Source organism: Eumetopias jubatus, unplaced genomic scaffold, assembly GCF_037043125.1.
Source record: "Eumetopias jubatus isolate StellerSeaLion01/CBP00866 unplaced genomic scaffold, mEumJub1_p1.0 scaffold_5, whole genome shotgun sequence".
In the NCBI taxonomy this organism is placed as follows: Eukaryota; Metazoa; Chordata; class Mammalia; order Carnivora; family Otariidae; genus Eumetopias; species Eumetopias jubatus.
Window position 1 is genome coordinate 106,421,606 of NW_028274811.1, and position 8,941 is coordinate 106,430,546.

Sequence of the window (8,941 nt, forward strand, 5' to 3'; positions counted from 1 at the left end):
TCAGAACTCATCTGGGATTTTTCACTCCTTCCCAATGAGTAGGCAGCATGTTGGAAGGATGTTTATATGTCTGGCTGTAGATATGTAGGTTTATTTGACACTCAGTGCTGTCAAACAAACTGGGGATTTATTTACTTTTTAAACTGGGTGGAATTTAGTTGAGGCCAGTAAGGAAAACACTAGGTCTCATGGATGGCTAGAAGGTAAGAATTCCAGCCTAATGGTTTTGTACCTAAAACTCCTATAAATGATGAAATGTTCTTAATGTTGATGAATTCCGGTGTCTTTTTGGATTATCCCTGGGAAGGGGAGACAGAACTGAATACTCTTCTACCATATCAACCTCTTCCCTTCAAGGACGTAAAGACGAATATGCCTTTCTTTTGTAAAAGTCCATGATTTTCTCCATTATGGGTCTGCTTATTTTTACACTTGGTTGTTTGGGAAGTGGAAAGTAGGAAATGTCTTGCCATTTGTTTTCTTGCTACTTTTCTCCTTTAAGCATCATCAAATGGTATATAGCATCATGATGAACAACATGAGCTTTGAGTCTGACAGCTTTGGGTTTGAGTTCTTGCTTTGGTATTCACTGGCAGTATGATCATGGGTTAAGAAAGCAAAAGAACTTTGGCCACACTGGGTATGATTGATATTTTCCAGGGTTAGTCCTTACTAGTACATTTTTCTTATGTGTGCAGGTACGTACATATAATATCTGTAATACTTTTGTCCTGCTTTTATTACTTACCATTATGTCTTAAAAGTCCTTTCTTATCAGCCTAAGTAAGTTGGCTTCAGTCTCTTTAATGGTGGCATAGTATTACAATATATGATCGTGCTGTCCTTTATTTAGCTCATTTCTCATCAGGGAATGTTTAGATTTCCAAATTCTTACTGTTAGAAATTGTACTGTAGCCTTTGATACTCCTTTTTACATGTATATGAGAATATATTTATTAGGATAAATTTCTTGAAGTATAATTGCTATGTCAAAGGACATGTGTGTTTTAAATCCTTGTGGATGTAGGCAAATCATCCTCCAAAAAGTTTGTACCAGTTTCTACTTCCACCAGATTGCATAGGAAAGGCTCTTTCTTACAGCCTCTCCAACACTTCTCTGCTCAAACATTTTAATATTTAATATGATAAAATGTTATTTAATGGTTTTAAGTTTAATTTTGAATGTGCATTTGCAAACATACGTTTAAAAGCCATTTACATTTTTCTTCCTGCCAAGTGTCTACCCACATTATTGTACTTTTGGGGGAGTAAGAGATAGTTTTTCATATTGATTTGTTAGAACTGTTTATGGATGGAGGAATTTACCTGTTGCATTATGCTGCATTTTCCTAGCATATTTGTCTTTTTGCTGTTGTATGATTTTGAAATTTTAATGTAATAACAGTTATGAATCTTTTGAGGTTTTGGGTTATGTATTTTGCCTTAGCTTTCTCCACTCCAATATTATTTTTTAAAATTGCAATGTTTTCTTTGACAATTTTTAAATTTTATTTATTACCTTTTAATACACGGGAATTTATTTTGATGTAAATAGTGATGATAAATCTGTATTCTCCCTCCCCCCACCCATTGTCAGGTCACTTGTCCCATTACCATTAATTGAACAATCCACATTCTCCCATTGCTTATAAATGTTATGTTTTATCTTGTAAGAAATTCCTTGTGTATGTGAGGAGGGAGAGGGGAGTTGGTATACCTTAGACTTTCATTGTTTTTTCTGCAAAAGTCACATTTGAAAGTTACAGGTACTGGCTAATCCTGATCCCAAGTTTACACCTTAATTTTGTTGTTTTTTTGTTTGGTTGGTTTTTTAAGATTTTTTATTTATTTATTTGACATAGAGAGACACAGCGAGAGAGGGAACACAAGCAGGGGGAGTGGGAGAGGGAGAAGCAGGCCCCGCGGAGCAGGGAGCCTGATGCGGGGCTGGATCTCAGGACACTGGGATCATGACCTGAGCCAAAGACAGTCGCCCAACGACTGAGCCACCCAGGTGCCCCTACACCTTAATTTTGTTGATAGTCTGGATCTAATAAAAGATATTAAGGCTGCCTTATTATTTTTTTGCTAGCCTCTTGTTATGTATCAAATCAGTAAGTAATGTGCTTATGTGACTGATTTAATGTTTGACCTGGCCGATGATGTAGAGTGGGTAAAATGGGAACAAAGAATAATTTTACTTCCAAGTAACCATTAACTATTGTATGCTAATAAATTATCTTGAAGGTTTGATTAAAAAATGATGGGGCATATAGACAGTGAAGGGATTGATGAAGATCAGTGAAGTGTTAAGGACTCAGAGCAGTTCTTCATCATTCACGGTGTGCCTTGCTTGACAGATCAAGGCCTGTTTTCACTCTCTGTGTGACATCATCTTCTCTTCTTAGAGACTGCTTTGTTGGCATTGTCATTCCTCAGGGCCTTTGCACATATGGTTTACTGTTACCTATACTGCTCTTTCCTGAGATAGCTGCTCCCTCGTGTTCTTCCGGCTTCTGCCCAGATATCCCCTATCACAGTGGACTTTCCTGACAAATCTAGCTAAAATGTACTCTTACCTTGTGTTCTTTTTCATCAAAGAACACAGTACTCCCTGGCATATACTTATTCTGACCTCCCTTGAGCTCCATACGCTTAGCACAGAGATTATGGCCTAACACACAGACATTTAAATATTTGTTGAATGAATAAATACACTGCTATCTCCTTATCTTGACTGCTTATTACCAGCAGACAACTTAGAAGTTGCTGAAATGGAAGGGGGTTTGAAATTTCTTCATTTTAAACCAAAATACTGAATTTTGTTTATTTATTTATTTATTTGCTTTCCTCTGTTTTAGGAAAGTGTGAGTCCCAAGAAAGTTATCTTGGCTTTGGTGGGTATTTACATCTAAGAGATGATATTTGCAGAGTGGAGGGAGTGCTGGACTAGAAAGCACGGAAGGCAGGATACCTACCAGGAGCTGAAAAGCCAGCTGGTGACAGCAGCCAGATCTCGGTTGTCATGAATGCATGTCTGAAAAATGGATGCAAAAACTGGCACGTTGTTCTTAATTCTTGAGGAACCTCATGTCATAAAACCCTAGGTCTCTCCATGTCTAAACCTACAACCATTTGTTATTCTTCCATTGGTATGGTATAAAAAGATAAGAAATAGAAAAAGTAAGTTTCAGGGATAATACTTTGAGATTGCTTTTTAATGACCCAGAATTTCTGCAACCATGTACGTTTCTATGTGAGAAGGATTTGGGGTAAAAATTGTAAGTGGAGATTAGGAGATTATTTTAAGGCTGTGTTTGCAAAGCAAGATTGAAAATTAATTTAGGAGTGATGGCTAATAAGGATTTTATCATCTCCAAGCCACATTCTACCTCTGGACCTCCAGCTAGGCATGATGGATGCGGGGAGTCACAAAACAGGAGGTCTCAAGGTTTCAAGCACCATGGCCCATGGCCCATGGGGTCTGGTCCCTGGTGATTCCTGTTGAGTATGAAGTTTTCTGAGTTCTCAGAGCTCTTGGATGGTATCTCCTCGGGCCTCCTGAATTTCACTTTGCACATTCTTCTGGGATAATTGCCTTAGCTATGGCTTTCTTGGCTGCAAGAGAAATTGTTCACACTGGTTTTTCTTAAGAAATCTTATGAAGAGCTTCAGGGTTGTCTCATGAAACTTAGGGGCAATGACCTGCAAGTGTGCTTTACAAGGTCCCTGAAACAAAAGTGCAAGGGTGTGAATAGAAATCAGGTATCTGTACTCTAGTTCTCTGGGGGCTTCATGGACTTGCATCTTTACTTCTCTCTGCACAACCCCCATCCTTTCTCTTTCAGCAGGCAAGCTTTACTCCTCAGCTGTACATGGTGGAAAATAGCATCTCCATAGTTCCTGGGCTTGCATGTCCTTCCAGATCTAGCACTAGCAAAAATGAATAGATATTAATCTAATTTTGATCTCATGGGAGAAAGAGTCTGATGAGACCATCTTGGGTACAGGTGTTCATCCTAGTCTAGTTAGCTATGACTGCAGGTTGGGGGTCAAATGGAAGAAGCACACGACTGGGCTTATAACCCTATGTGAAGCCCCCACAGGGAAGGGGGACCTCCTAAAGCTGCCCCTTACAACTAACCCTGCAAATGATACCCTAGCATGTTTAGGTATCTGAACATTCACTCTCTCAGAAGTATCAGAAGGAAAGAGATGGGTAATTTTTCATTATTCTATCCCAGCACCTAGTAAAATATTGACTTTAATTTAAAAAATTAGATTCTTCTCATTATCATGAAAGTCGACCACACACAGCAACAGGATCAAGGGAAGGGCTTAATGTTTCTGTTCAAGCCGTAAAGGCCAGAGCAGACAGACACGCTTGTTTTGTGTTCCAACATACATATCCTTACGTACAACACTGAGCTCACTTCTGGCTGCTTTGGGTCATTACTTCCTCAGCTTGTGTCGTTTTATTTTTGGCAGTATCACCATTTCTTCACTTTCAAAAAGTGAAAGTCTCCCAATCTCTACTACCAGCATCTTTTTCAATTCTGCAGACATACAGCGAGTAAGTTCCTTGTCTATCTGGCCAGAAATCTAACACATGTCCAGTTGGATTTATCTGTGTAACACATTTTTCTCCACATAATGACATTGCTTGCTCATATTTCTGGGTCAATATATATATTCTATCTCACTTTTCCCCACAGTTCAAAATGAAAAAGATTTAAGCATGAAGAAAGGTTAAAGAAATTTCACCATTAACATTTTACTGTGCTTGCATTATCACATTCATTTCCCTATCCATTTTCTCTTTCCATCTTATGTTTCTGAGGCATTCAAAGTAAGTTGCAGCTACTGGTACACATTCCCTTAAATACTTCATATCGTTAACAAGAGCTCAGGGTTTGCTTACATTTTTCCTCTTGGGAGATAAATTTTACATACAATAAAATTAACAAATCTTAACATGTGTGGAGCTTTCATAAATGCATCCACCTGGGTAACTCAAATCTCTGTCAAGAAACAGAAAATTATATTAGCCTCAGAAAGGACATACTTTTGGGGCGCCTGGGTGGCTCAATCCGTTAAGCGTCTGCCTTCGGCTCAGGTCATGATCCCGGGGTCCTGGGATCGAGCCCCGCATCGGGCTCACCCTGCTCATTGGGGAGCCTGCTTCTCCCTCTCCCCTCCTGTATGCTCTCTGTTAAATAAATAAAATCTTACACAAAAGACTATGTCCTCTTTTTTTTTTAAGGCTTCTTTCAGTTCATATAACGATGTTGAGATTTATCCATGTTGTTGAGGATAGCAGTAATAAGCTCCTTTATTTCTGCGGCGTTGGATTACATTGTATGAATATAATATAGTCTGTTTTCCTATCTAGGCACCCAGGCTGTTATCAGTTTTTGGCAATTATGAGAAATCTGCCATAAATATATATGTATAGGTTTTTTTTTGTGGGCCTATTTCATTTCTCTTGTGAAAATACATAAAATTGAAAGTGCTAAGTCACAGGGTAGGCTTTTTAAAAGAGGTACCCATTGCCTTATATAAATAAACTCTAATCATTTCCTCTTGATGGACATTAGATGATTCTTATTTTTTGTATTTTTAAGTTTGTTATAGCAAACCTCTTTATATGTGTATTTTCGCTTTCTTGAGAAAGTGAATCTGCAGGTAAATTACTAGTACTGGAATGACCGAGTCAGGGTTGGACTTCACTTTAAATTACGGCCTGCTGGGAAGTTGGTCGAAGGCCTTGCAACTCAATGTGGTCCTTGGATCAGCAGCAGCATTACCTGGGAGCTTATTAGAACTGCAAACTCTTAAGCCCCACTCCAGAAGTAATGAATCAGAATTCTGTATTTTAACAAGATTCTCAGGTGATTCCTATGCCCTCTCTAAGGCAATAAAGTTGGAGGTAGGAGAGCTTTATTTTGACTGAAAACACTTAATTAGCTCTCTAGTAACTTTCCCTGAAATGTATAGAATTTCCAGTGGTTGAGGCTGGTTCCTGTATAAAGGCAAAACAATTGACTCATGATCACATTTTACGATGAGCCAAGAAGCATAAAACTGTAGATGCTCAGGATGGGATGAGACCTTCAAATTGATTTATTTTAGTGATTTTCTGTGTTCCTCATGAAGCCTTATTCTGAGAGAGTCCTGTGGCCGGGCAGAGGGCTGAGTGGGCAGGGCTCTCTACTACCATGGAGTCATTTTTAAAAATTCTGTTTATATACTATTTACATATATTTATATTATAAAAATTCTATTTATATACTTAAAAATTCTCTCTATATATTTCCAGAAATAGTCATCCTAAAAATGTCACCTTTCAGTTTGAAGAATCAAAAACCTACAGAAGAGTCTTAATTTATAAAATGACATTTTAAAATTATATCATTTATATACATTAATAAAATGAGCATATACTTTTCATGTACGTTTATAAATTAGCATTTTGCCACCTCTCTCTCATTACATACACACACACACACACACACACACACACACAAATACACACATTTAGCCATACATATGTTCATGGGTATGTTTGATTGTGTTTTTGTTTGTTGAACTACTTGAAAGTGAATAGCAGATAACATTCCATTTTATCCCTAAATACTTTAGCGCAGGTCTCCTAAGAACTGCCATTTTGTTCTATAGCTCCAACAACAGAATTACCTCAAATTTCACGTTGATACTACATATTCATATTTTTCTAATTGACCCAGTAATGGCTTTTGTATCTGTGTTTTCCCCCAGATCCAAATAAGACTTACAATTATATCCATTCATTCATTATCTATTGCTGTGTAACATGTTAGCACAAAACTTAGTAGCTTAGCCCAACATTTATGATCTCACAGTGTCTGGGGGGCAGGCAATCCGGGCATGGCTTAGCTGGATCTTCTGGTTCAGAGGCTCACACAGGCCACAGTCAAGCTTTCAAATGGGGCTGTAGTTATCACAGGCTCAGGTCATTCAAGTGGTTGTTGGCAGGATTCAGCTCCTTGGCTAGAGGCTGCCTGTGGTACACAAAATTCTAAAAGGACCCCTGTGGGTCACACCCTTGTACAATCTTTCGCGTTTAATATAGGTGGAATCTGTGACTGGCCTCTAGCCAATTAAATAGGGCAAACATGATGGGATAGCCATGCCCTCCTTAGGTTTTGGTACATAAGACTATCTAAGCTGATGGAATCCAGAGATTCTCCCGGCTTTGAAGAAGTAAGCTGCATCTTGGAGAGGGCTACCTGGCAAAGAACTGCAAGGGTATCTTAGGAGATAAGAGTGGGGACCTCATTCCTACAACTGCAAGAAACTGAATTTTGCCAACACCCACCTGAACTTGGAAAAGGACCCTGAGCTTCAGAAAGGAATACAACCTGGCTAATTTCTAAGGGACAGTCTTGGGAAGTCCTGAGCAGAGGACCCCACTAAGCCATGCCTGGACTTCTGATATACAGAAACTGTAAAATCCTAAATGCGTGCTTTTTTAAAGTCACAAAGTTTGTGGTAGTTCTCTGCCCAGTGATAGGAAACTATTACACCACCCTAAGTTCCTTGCCACGTGGGCCTCTCCATTGGGATCATGCTATGATCATAGCATCCTGCTTCTTCAGAGCAGGAAGTGGGAGGAGCCAGACTGCAGCAGGAAGGAAGTCTCCATTGTTTGCAGCCTCGTCTTGAAAGTGACAACCCATCCCTTTTGCTGTGCTGTACTCTGTTCATCAGGAGCAAACCTCTAAGTCCAACCTCCCTTACACACCTGACTGACACACATGTAGCATCTTAAGCTCCAGCACGTAAACACGCCAAATAGATTACAGAAAGGTGTGATTAGGAGGAAGGAAGATCCCTGGGAGTCATTTCACAAGCTCCCTACCACCATTGTTATTTCTCTTCCATCTCCTTTAATCCAGAATGTTTCTGAACTTATCTTTCACCTGGAACTTTTATAACTAAGTCCGTTGTCTTATATATTTCTTCTGAATGTATTCTTTCCTCATGATAAATTCAAGTGAAACATTTTTCGTAAGAACACTAATTGGCAATGTTGTATACCTTAATATATGTTACCACAGTCAAAGGCATAAATATTATAGATTTGAAGGCCACTTGTATACTTGTACATTATTTTTCTCTGTTGTCTATTTAGATCTTCTGTCCATTTTTCTATTAAGTCGTGTTTCTCTCTCTCCCTCAAGAGTTCCTTAGATCATTGGAGATTAAGCTGCTAACTGTGATAGATACTGCAGATATTTTCTCCTGACTTATCATTTGCTTTTTACTTCCATTATTATAATTTTTGCTATTCAATAATTCTTATTTTTATGGAGTTAAGCTTAATAATATTTTCTTTCATTGTGTCTGAATTTTCCCCACAGCCAGATTATGAAGGAATTCACCTGGATTTTTCCTAATATTTGTATGGTTATATTATTTTGGTTTAGATGTCTAATACATTTGAGGTGTATGCTGGATATTTGTGGGAAATGGTCCCACAATTCTCTCTCCCAGATGGCTATCCATCTATTAAAAACACCTGTTTTTCTTTTCCTAATGATTTGAGATGGTAGATGTCCATATCTATTTGGGTCTGTTCTGGATTTTTTTTTTTTTTTATTATTCTATACCATTGTGTTACTACTTATTCAGGTACTCGAACCATATTCTTTTAATTATAGATGTTTAATAATGCATTTTCATATCTGAGAGGGCTAATCCCCATCTTTTCCCCAACTTTTTAAAAATTTTGCATGATTATTTTTTCCATATGAACATTAAAGCTAAAATCAGCCTGTGTGGCTCCAGAAATGAACTTCATTTAAAATTGGGATCACTACATCAAAAACTAATGATGTATTGTATAGTGACTAACATAACATAATAAAATAAAATAAAATTTAAAAAAATTGGGATCACA